Consider the following 12625-nt stretch of genomic DNA (forward strand, 5'->3'; position numbering starts at 1 on the left):
GTACAGTTTCATCAGATAAAATTAAAACTAATACAAAGGAAAAGAGGAACCATCCCCTTTAAATTTTATTTAAGACAACCTAGGACCCAGTGGACCCCAATCCAAACCAACAAAGCTGGTAGATTAGGTTTTAAGTTTCGCCGCACAAACATGTGCAAAACCGGTTGCCAATGGTGCAATGAACATGGCACCTAGGACCGCAATCGGGTATCCCTGATGACCCTCCTATTTCCTTATTCGTCACCACTCCATCTCCATGCACGCTTGGGAACATATCTGCAGAATAAAGATATACAATTATCACGAATTTATCAAATTGGCAGGGAAAAAAGAATTATGCAAATGATGGAGTGTGTGTGCATGAGTAAATTGGAGAGTAGTTTGAGACCTGAAGCATTGAGCAAAAAAATGAGTAAAATGGCCAGCTTGATTGAAGCCTTATCCATGATGAAGACGTTGTAATAGATGTTATGTGATATGAATGTGCAAGGGAGGTGGGTTATATTTATAGGTAGATCCTTTGTTAGATTTTGGTGATCAATAAAGGAGAGGTTTCAATTTTACTGAACTTTTAGTTGAGAAGGTTGAGAAAGGAGGGTTGTCCTGTAAAAAGGGACCCTACATGGTTTGTTCTCCCTAATTTTGCTATGTATATCATACTGGAGAAACTAAGAAACTGGATCCTCTGTAGCTTGAGGTGTTAGTTCAGTTTTATGAGGTGAGTGCGTGAGCCGAAAGCTGACCTAGAGTAACCGTTCCCATTCAGGTTTAAACGGTTCCAATTCGGATATGAATTCAGTTATATAATTCGACTTTGAATGATAAAACCCAATTGATTATCTTTTGTATCTTGAATTTCATTGAATAATTTTTTTTTTGTCATACTAATGAATTTATGTACATGGTAAATGTAACCTAAATTGATACCAAAATTATAGCTGTCCAGTAATTCCAAAAACAAGCCAAACCCGAACAAAGACTGAAACCGGAAAACCCTTATTGTACGTAACTATTCAGGTTGAATCTTACTATATCCATAATCATTGATTTTTGTAAGAAGGGGATAGAGTTAGGAGTTAGGAGCAATGCTTAATGTATGAAATATTGAACCTCGTTCATAAAAAGGTTAATTTTTGGAGGAAGGATGGGGGAATTTTTGTTCAATTTGGGCCACCCAATTTCATATCATATCCTATCATATTGATTTTGGAAGGATCGGTACCCAATTCCATACCTTGGACAATCCCTATGACAAAATGAAATATCACTCATCGGTCTACTGTCATGTTAATCGATATTCTCCATCGTCAATCGATATTCTCCATCGTCGGTAGCGAAGTTATTCAACTTAAAGTAATAGGAGAGAAAAAGCTTGCACGCAAGATAATATTTTATACAATTCATTAGAAGACTTTGTCTACCAGCCTTATGATGGTTTCACAATGGGAAAGAAAAAAGGGCACTTCAAATCACAGATGCAAAGGAGAAACTGTTGGTTTGGTTTTATTTAAGACAAACTTATCAGAATCCACACTCACTTGGGAGACATTCCTTACATGCAAGCCAAGTAATGAATGAGAAGCGAGCCTAGTTGGTAGAACACCACACTACTCTTGCCCAGGAGACTTCCAATTTGTGGTGACGAATTGTGTCCCTAGCAGACTTGGGAGATAAAATACCATTCGGTGCTGGGCACCAAATCAATCTATCATGTGCTTCTTGCTGAGTTCGTAGATTCTCGCGAAGTTTGGAGATATGGTTCATGGATAATATTTTTTAACTAAATATGTGAGGGTAATGCTGGAAATGGATAAACTAAAACTAATTGAGACTAAGGTATTAGTAACAAATTTATTTGGTGTTATCCCATGATTGATAAATCAGAAGTTGTTATTTTTTTTTAAGAGATTTAAGTTGCTTGTTGGGAATCTCTTTTCTAGTTGCATTTAAGTGGATTCATAGTGATTGGGCAGATGAACCGAACTGTTTTTTCTTTTCTTCAAGAACATGGTATTGACCATAGATTTTCTTGCGCTCACACTAATGAACAAAATGGGGCTGTTGAACGCCGACATCAGCATTATTATGGAACCTATATCGATTCTATTATCCCATGCCTCTTGCCTTAAAATTTTTTGAATGTATGCTTTTGAAACTGTTATTTTTCTGATCAATTAGTTACCCAGCCAAGCGTTGCGCAATACTTCTCCTCACTTTAAGTTATTTCAAGTCCAGCCTGACTATGGCTCTTTGAGGGCTTTTGGTTGTGCATGCCACCCATGTTTGAGGCATTATAATGAACTCAGATTTGTACTGAAACACACATGAGACAGTTCATACAAAAAAAAAATAGATAACTTGTGTAATTCAAACTCTAGAATAAGAGTCCAAGATTAATGTTAAATAAGGACTCTTTTAACTATAAATATGTAATTTGTACAGCAGTCAAACTCTAGGGAGCAAATCACATTCCCATGAATGTAGGTTGTTGAGATCAATCGAACCATGTACATCGTTGTGTAACCCAATCCAAACTTATTGATTGACATCCTTATTAGATCTACATAGCGCTCAACTAGCAATAACATAGAATAAATTTTTTATTACTTAAATGGATATTACAGTTTCATCAGATAAAATTAAAACTAATACAAAGGAAAGGAGGAACCATCCCCATTAAATTTTATTTAAGACAACTTAGGACCCAGTGGCCCCCAATGCAAACCAACAAAGCTGGTAGATTCGGTTTAAGTTTCGCCGCACAAACATGTGCAAAACCGGTTGCCAATGGTGCAATGAACATGGCACCTAGGACCGCAATCGGGTATCCCTGATGACCCTCCTATTTCCCCATTCGTCACCACTCCATCTCCATGCACGCTTGGGAACATATCTGCAGAATAAAGATATACAATTATCACGAATTTATCAAATTGGCAGGGAAAAAAGAATTATGCAAATGATGGAGTGTGTGTGCATGAGTAAATTGGAGAGTAGTTTGAGACCTGAAGCATTGAGCAAAAAAATGAGTAAAATGGCCAGCTTGATTGAAGCCTTATCCATGATGAAGACGTTGTAATAGATATTATGTGATATGAATGTGCAAGGGAGGTGGGTTATATTTATAGGTAGATCCTTTGTTAGATTTTGGTGATCAATAAAGGGGAGGTTTCAATTTTACTGAACTTTTAATTGAGAAGGTTGAGAAAGGAAGGTTGTCCTGTAAAAAGGGACCCTACATGGTTTGTTCTCCCTAATTTTGCTATGTATATCATACTGGAGAAACTAAGAAACTGGATCTTCCGTAGCTTGAGGTGTTAGTTCAGTTTTAATGAGGTGAGTGCGTGAGCCGAAAGCAAAACTAGAGTAAATGTAACCATTCAGGTTTAAACGGTTCCAATTCGGATATGAATTCAGTTATATAATTCGACTTTGAATGATAAAACCCAATTTATTATCATTAGTATCTTGAATTTCATTGAATAAAGATTTTTTGTCATACTGATGAATTTATGTACATGGTAAATGTAACCTAAATTGACACCAAAATTATAGCTGCCCAGTAATGCCAAAAACAAGCCAAACCTGAACCAAGACTGAAACCGGAAAACCCTTATTGTACGTAACTATTCAGGTTGAATCTTACTATATCCATAATCATTGATTTCTTTAAGAAGGGGATAGAGTTAGGAGTTAGGAGCAATGCTTAATGTATGTAATATTGAACCTCGTTCATAAAAAAGTTAATTTTTGAAGGAAGGATGGGGGAATTTTTGTTCAATTTGGGCCACCCAATTTCATATGATATCCTATCATATTGATTTTGGAAGGATCGGTACCCAATTCCATACCATGGACAATCCCTATGACAAAACAAAATATTTCTCATCGGTCTACTTTCATGTTAATCGATATTCTCCATCGTCGGTAGCGAAGTTATTCAACTTAAAGTAATAGGAGAGAAAAAGCTTGCACGCAAGATAATATTTTATACAATTCATTAGAAGACTTCGTCTACAAGCTCTATGATGGTTTCACGAAGGAAAAAAAAGGGCACTTCAAATCACAGATGCAAAGGAGAAACTGTTTGTTTGGATTTATTTAAGACAATGTTATCGGAATCCACACGCTCTTGGGTATCCCTAATACGCCCCCGTAAACTCAAGGGAGGTGAAGTGACCTTGAGGTTGGCTAGCAAGGTGCTGAAATGTGGAGTAGATAGCGGCTTGGTGAAGATGTCAGCCAGTTGATCCTTACTAGATAAGAAAGGAACATGGAGATCTCCTTTGGCAAATTTGTCACGAACAATGTGGAATTCAATCTCCACATGTTTGGTACGAGCACGAAAGACAGGATTTGCAGTGACATAGGTGGCACCAATATTATCACACCAGAGTATAGGTGCAACACTTAGGAATATATGAAGCTCATGAAGTAGAGTTTGTAGCCAAGTGAGGTCAATAGCAACATTAGCGATAGCTCAATATTCATACTCTGTACTGGAGCTAGCAATAGTGGATTATTTTCAAGAACTCCAAGATATGATGTTGGGCCCTCGGAAGATAGCACATCCACTGGTAGACTTATGATCATCTGAGTATTCAACCCAATTAGCATTGGAGAAGGTTGTTGAAGTCATATTAGAGGATTTGTTGAAGACTGTTACATGAGAGAGTGTACCCTTTAAGTGACGCAGAATCATTTTGACAGCAGACCAATGATCAAGAGTTGGACTTTGCATAAACTGACAGACTTTGTTGACTGCAAACTGTATGTCAGAATGAGTTATAGTAGCATACTATAGCGCCCCCATAATAATTCTGTACAATGTAGGATCAGCCATAGGCTTTCCTCAACTGGGTATAGGGAGAAAAAGGATTGGTAACAGATTTGCAATTAGTCATGTTGGCCCTATGAAGAAAGTCAGTAATATATTCTTGTTGAAAAAGGTGAATACCATTAGGGAATAAAGATACAGACATGAAAGAAAATAATGTAAGGGACCAAAATCTTTGACAGCAAAGACAGAGGAAATTGCAGTTATAAATTTTTATAGTAACACTTCAAAACAGTCAATAACATTTATGTCATTTTTGCTTGTGTACCAAGATGTTACGCAAGTGCACGTGTCACAATCAAGTAAGAAATGATAAGTAGAGTGTCGATCCGACGGAGAATTCTATACTTAACTTTCAATGTAAAAGTAAAATTGATTCAAATGAAATTAACAAGGTTGATTAGTGATTGACTAACTTAATGACCAAATGACAGTTAATTAAACTAATGAACTAAATCGGAGATTGAGCAATAGAAGGATCTTAGTGAGTGAAAAGTGTGTTGGGAATCAAGTTTCCCTTCCCTTGAATTTTATAATGCAAATACTAAAGTAATACTACAATCCCAAAATATATCAAGAACTTGGAATGAATGGCAATATGGTATTTTCCAATACACATAAGCTAGCATCCTAAATCAACATTTGCATATTCCAATGAAGAATTGAAATATGAATGTAATTTAAACCCAATCCAATCAATGGTAATGTGAGGTAAATGGGTATTTCTACCCCACCTAATAATTAACACAAACTAATTAAAGGTTATGCTAACTCACACAATTCAACAAACATCTTGACTGCATTAACTTTCCAGCTAACTCAATCATAATAATCGTTCATGAAAGATTCATCAAGAACCGAAATTAATTAATATATATATATCATGCTGAATTCATTGACAACAAGTTGTATTGTAGTAAAATTGAAGAACACATGATAAATACATCTCAAAATTCAGGTTAGGTACTACTATCATTCCAACACAACACAAGTTTAGCCCATAACAGACATTAAAAACACAACAGTAGTTATAGTTAACATTAAGCTAGAAGATGAGAAGATAAGTTTATAAAAATGAAAAGAAACTAAACTTTCAATGCTTCCACATGAGCTCTTGCCTTCTTCTTCAGCAAATCAACTTCTCCAGCAGCCTTCAATGCTTCCGCATGAGTCCAGCTCTGGTTCTCTTTGCTTCAGCCGTGTCCTCTCCTCCTTTCCTTAGCCGTGTCTTCTATTCCCTTCCTTAGCCGTGTGTTACAATCTCCTCTCTCTCCTTGCCTCCTCCTTCTTTCTTCCACAATATGCACTCATCATTAGGGTAGAACCACTGGCCCTAGGATTAGAACATTCCTCCTCAGATCTAGGGCTGAGAACAGTCATGCATTTACAAGAGTAATGTCCTATTAAGTTAGCCCCTTCTGGTCATTTCCACTTGAATTGGATCTAAGAATATTCTGCTCCGTATTGCTGCAGCAAACTCTACAGCAAAGGTAGAGGACAGATTCTTCTCCTATTATGGCTCTTCACCTACATTTTTCAAGAAAAAGAGAAACAATCAAATTCATCCACAAATCTGAAGAGAAATTCATGTATGAGTGATACTAATGAACTAAACAAGATGCAACATGTTAAGACTAAATAAGACAACATCTAATGAATACTAACAATAAAACATAGACAAAATCATTCTAAATCAAGCTATCTCAAGTATAAAGTTACGAATCTTAACTCTATTTCATAGAGTTATCAGTCATCCACATAATGAAAAGAGAAGTGTCAGTTTTAGAATCAACAAAACCAAATTCCAAAAAGAAGGAACTAAGATGATCAAACTAAGCACCAGGGCCCTGTTTGAGACCATAAAGAGATTTGTGAAATCAACAAACATAGTTAGGATGAAGAGTGTCATCAAACCCTGGTGGTTGTATCATTTAGACTATTTCATTTAGAATGCAATGGACGAAGGAATTTGGATGTCAAGTTGGCGAATAGGCCAAGAGTGGGAGATAGCTAGAGATAGAACTAGGCGAATAGTAGTGTGTTTAACAACAGGGCTAAAGGTTTCATTGTAGTCAAGACCCTCTTGTTGATTGAACCCTTTGGCCAAAGAAGAGTTTGATACTGATTAGTACAAAACCCTAGTCAATATTTTATGTAATATAAAACACCTACCTTCATGTAAACCAAAACACTGAAACTCAAGAGTCCTAGAACCACAACTACAAGAGCCCTTGGACACTGAGGTAGAAGGACTCTATTTCTATATAAAGCCTTGTACTAACTATTTGTAGATTTCATGTGAAATAATACTTTGAGGTCAGCGACGCAAAAGACAAGCTATCGGATCCGAGGGATTCATCTATGAAGCTCTGCATGCTGATGGTCCAGCAACGGTTCTGGCTATTGGAACTGTAAATCCATCCAACACAATGTACCAAACATATTTTGCAGACTTGTACTTCAGAACCACCAAGAGTAAGCACAAGTTTGAGTTAAAGGAGAAGTTCAAACGTATTTGTAAGTAATATATATCATTTCTTGAAGCATGTTTTCATCAAATGATGGTAAATCGGATCATTTCATATAGATTGATTTTCAATTTTCTTAAGAAAATGGCGGTTTTGATTTTGTCAAAACAGTAACAGGTTTGACAATCATCAAACACCTTACCTACCTCACCGATGAAATGATCTCAGGGAATCCAACACTTTGTGATCCAAAAGCTCCGTCCCTCGACACACGTCAAGATATTATGGTGACTGAGGTACCTAAGCTGGCCATGGAAGCAGCAACCAAAGCTATCAATAAGTGGGGGCAGCAAAAATAAAAGATCACTCACATCGTATTCACTATCATTTCTGGTGTTGGTGCACCGCGTGTTGACTTACAGCTTATCAAACTCCTTCGCCTTTCCCCAACTGTTTGACGTGTGATGATATGCCATCTAGGATATTATGGTGGTGGCTCAGTGCTCCGTGTGGCCCAAGATCTTGCAAAGAATAATAAAGGGGCTCGTGTGCTCGTTGTTTGCTCAGAGTTGAACTCCATCAGTGGCTTCAAAGGCCTAGATGAGACAGACTTACATGCCCTACTAGGGATGGCAATTTTTGCAGATGCTGCTGCAGCTTTGGTAGTTGGTGCTGACCCTGAATAGTCCTAGCTAACTAGGGACAAAGGAAACACGAATAATTGTAATATAATCGAAGGGTAACAAAACAAGATTGATTGCCAAGATAACTTTATATCATATATGTTTTTTATGTACTTTTGTAATAAAATTATTTTTTGATACGTACTTTGTCATTCCTAGTTGGAATCGCTATACCATCCTTCTAAGGGAAAAACAGTGTATATATTAGTCATGAATTTATAGAAAAGGAGCTCAATTTGAGAGTGTGGCATACGACAACACTCCATAAGTCTACTTCTCTACCTAGCATAGAAAAGTGTTTCGCTCTCTTTTTTTGAAGAAGGGAAATTTTCAGCAATATCCCTGAGTAAAGAATTTATAGAAAATAGAGCTCAGTTGAGTGGCATACGAAACCATTCCATAAGTCTACTTCTCTACTTAACATAGAAAAGTGTTTCGCACTTTTTTTTTGAAGGAGTGAAATTTCTTTTCTTCAAGAACATGGTATTGACCATATACTTTCTTGCTCTCATACTAATGAACAAAATGGAGCTGTTGAATGTCGACATCAGCATTATTTTGGAACCTATATCGATTCTATTATCCCACGGCTCTTGCCTTATAATTTTTTTGAATGTATGCTTTTGAAACTCTTATTTTTCTGATCAATTAGTTACCCAGCCAAGTGTTGCGCAATACTTCTCCTCACTTTAAGTTATTTCAAGTCTAGCTAGACTATGCTCTTTGAGGATTTTTGGTTGTGCATGTCACCCATTTTTGAGGCCTTATAATGGACTCAGAATTGTACTGAAATAGATAACTTGTGTAATTCAAACTCTAGAATAAGAGTCCAAGATTAATGTTAAATAAGGACTCTTGTAACTATAAATATGTAATTTGTATGGCAGTCAAACTCTAGGGAGCAAATCACATTCCCATGAATGTAGGTTGTTGAGATCAACCGAACCACGTACATTGTCGTGTAATCCAATCCAAACTTATTGATTGACACCCTTATTAGATCTTAAACTTTAGACTTATGATCATCAGGGTATTCAACCCAATCAGCATTGGAGAAGTTTGTTGAAGTCATATTAGTGGATTTGTTGAAGACTGTTCCATGAGAAAGTGTACCCTTTAAGTAGCGCGAATCCTTTTTGACAGACCAATGATCAAGAGTTGGACTTTGCATAAACTGACAAACTTTGTTGACTACAAACTGTATGTCAGGATGAGTTATAGTAGCATACTATAGCACCCCCATAATAATTATGTACAATGTAGGATCAGCCATGAGCTTTGCTCAACTGGGTACAGGGAGAAAAAGGATTGGTAACAGTCTTGCAATCACTCATGTTGGCCCTATGAAGAAAGTTAGTAATATATTATTGTTGAGAAAGGTGAATATCATTAGGGAATAAAGATACAGACATGAAAGAAAATAATGTAAGGGACCAAAAATCTTTGACAGCAAAGACAGAGGAAATAGCAATCATAAATTTTGATAGTAACACTTCAGAACTGTCAATAACATTTATGTCATTGTTGCTTTTGTACAAAGATGTTACGCAAGTGCACGTGTCGCAATCAAGTAATAAATGATAAGTAGAGTGTCGATCCCATGGAGAATTCTATACTTAACTTTGAATGTAAAAGTAAAATTGATTCAAACGAAATTAACAATGTTGATTTGTGATTGACTAACTAAATGACCAAATGACAGTTAATTAAACTAACGAACTAAATTGGAGATTGAGCAATAGAAGGAACTTAGTGAGTCAAAAGTGTGTTGGGAATCAAGTTTCCCTTCCCCTGAATTTTATAATGCAAATACTAAAGTAATACTACAACCCCAAAATATATTAAGAACTTTTAATGAATGGTAATATGGTATTTTCCAATACACATAAGCTAGCATCGAAAATCAACATATACATATTCCTATGAAGAATTGAAATATGAACGCAATTTAAACCCAATCCACTCAATGGTAATGTGATGTAATTGGGTATTCCTACCCAACCTACTAATTAACACAAACTAATTAAAAGTTATATTAACTCACACAATTCAACAAACATTTAGACTACATTAACTTTCCAACTAACTCAATCATAATAATCGTTCATGAAAGATTCATCAAGAACCAAAATTAATCAATATATATCATGCTGAATTCATTGACAACAAGTTGTATTGTAGTAAAACTGAAGAACACATGATAAATACATCTCAAAATTCAGGTTAGGTACTACTATCATCCCAACACAACACAAGTTTAGCCCATAACAGACATTAAAACACACCAGTAGTTATAGTTAACATTAAGCTAGAAGATGAGAAGATAAGTTTATAAAAATGAAAAGAAACTAAAGTTTCAATGCTTCCGCACGAGCTCCAGCCTTCTTCTCCAGCAAATCAACTTCTCCAGCAGCCTTCAATGCTTCCGCATGAGTCCAGCTTTGGTTCTCCTTGCTTCAGCCGTGTCCTCTCCTCCTTTCCTTAGCCGTGTGTTACAATCTCCCCTCTCTCCTTGCTTCCTCCTTCTTTCTTCCATAATATGCACTCATCATTAGGGTAGAACCACTGGCACTAGGATTAGAACATTCTTCCTTAGATCAAGGGCTGAGAACAGTCATGCATTTACAAGAGTAATGTCCTCTTAAGTTAGCCCTTCTGGTAATTTCCACTTGAATTGGATCTAAGAATATTCTGCTCCATATTGCTGCAGCAAACTCTACAGCGAAGTTAGAGGACAGATTCTTCTCCTATTATGGCTCTTCACCAACATTTTTCAAGAGAAAGAGAAACAATCAAATTCATCCACAAATCTAAATAGAAATTCATGTAAGAGTGACAATAATGAACTAAACAAGATGCAACATGTTAAGACTAAATAAGACAACATCTAATGAATACTAACAATAAAACAAAGACAAAATATTCCTAAATCAAGCCATCTCAAGTATAAAGTTACCAATCTTAACTCTATTTCATAGAGTTATCAGTCATCCACATAATTAAGATAAAAAGTGGATCAGAAATACCATGATAAATGAAAAGAAAAGTGTCAATTTTAGATCCAACAAAACCAAATTCCAAAAAGAAGGAAGTAAGACGATCAAACTAATCACGACAGAATGTTTGAGACCATAAAGAGATCTGTGAAATCAACAAACATAGTTTGGATGAAAAGTGACATCAAACCCTGGTGGTTGTCTCATTTAGACTATTTCATTTAGAAAGCCATGGAGGAAGGAATTTGGATGTCAAGTAGGCAAATAGACCAAGAGTGGGAGATAGCTAGAGATCGAACTAGGTGAATAGTAGTGTGTATGACAACAGGGCTAAAAGTTTCATTGTATTCAAGACCCTCTTGTTGATTGAACCCTTTGGCCAAGAAGAGTTTGATACTTATTGGTACAAAACCCTAGTCAATATTTTATGTAATCTAAAACACCTACCTTCATGTAAACCAAAACACTGAAACTCAAGAGTCCTAGAGCCACAACTACAAGAGCCCCTGGACACTGAGGTAGAAGGACTCTATTTCTATATAAAGCCTTGTACTAACTCCTTGTCGATTTCATGTGAAATAAGCTGTGAGGTCAGCGATGCAAAAGACAAGCTATCGGATCCGACGGATTCATCTATGAAGCTCTGCATGCTGATGGTCCAGCAACGGTTCTGGCTATTGGAACTGCAAATCCAACCAACACAATGTACCAAACTGATTTTCCAGACTTGTACTTCAGAACCACCAAGAGTGAGCACAAGTTTGAGTTGAAGGAGAAGTTCAAACGTATTTGTAAGTATTATATATTATTTCCTGCAGCCTGATTTTTCAAAAGATGGCAAATCGGATCATTTCATATAGATTGATTTTCAATTTTCTCAAGAAAATGGCTGTTTTGATTTTTTCAAAACAGGTAACAGTTCGACAATCATCAAATGCCTTACCTACCTCACCGATGAGAAGATCTCAGAGAATCCAACACTTTGTGATCCAAAAGCTCCATCCCTCAACACACGTCAAGATATTATGGTGACTGAGGTACTAAGCTGGCCATGGAAGCAGCAACCAAAGCTATCAACGAGTGGGGGCAGCCAAAATAAAAGATCACTCACATCGTATTCACTACCATTTCTGGTGTTGGCGCACTGCGTGTTCACTTACAGCTTATCAAACTCCATGGCCTTTTCCCCAAATGTTCGACTAGGATACTATGGTGGTGGCTCAGTGCTCCGTGTGGCCAAGGATCTTGCAAAGAATAAAGGGGCTCGTGTGCTCGTAGTATGCTCAGAGTTGAACTCCATCAGTGGCTTCAAAGGCCTAGATGAAACAGACTTACATGCCTTACAAGGGATGGCAATTTTTGCAGATGGTGCGGCAGCTTTGGTAGTTGGTGCTGACCCTAAATAGTACTAGCAAACTAGGGACAAAGGAAACACGAATAATTGTAATATAATCGAAGGGTAACAAAACAAGATTGATTGCCAAGATAACTTTGTATCATATATGTTTTTTTTTGTACTTTTGTAATAAAATTTAATGGTATTAAAATTATTTTTTGATACGTACTTTGTCATTCCTAGTTAGAATCGCTATACCATCCTTCTATGGGGAAAACAGTGTATATATAAGTCATGAATTTATA

General features: G+C 36.5%; 2 pseudogenes; both read left to right on the forward strand.

Annotated features, from left to right (window-relative positions):
- The first annotated feature begins 1806 nt into the window (after positions 1–1806).
- Positions 1807–7991, forward strand: LOC149001033 (chalcone synthase pseudogene; annotated as a pseudogene).
- Positions 7992–9259: 1268 nt separating this feature from the next.
- On the forward strand, positions 9260–12390 carry LOC149001034 (chalcone synthase pseudogene; annotated as a pseudogene).
- Positions 12391–12625: the final 235 nt, after the last annotated feature.

The sequence above is a fragment of the Hakea prostrata genome, chromosome 11, assembly GCF_041222555.1.
Source record: "Hakea prostrata isolate BN-2017 chromosome 11, UWA_Hpros_2, whole genome shotgun sequence".
In the NCBI taxonomy this organism is placed as follows: domain Eukaryota; kingdom Viridiplantae; phylum Streptophyta; class Magnoliopsida; order Proteales; family Proteaceae; genus Hakea; species Hakea prostrata.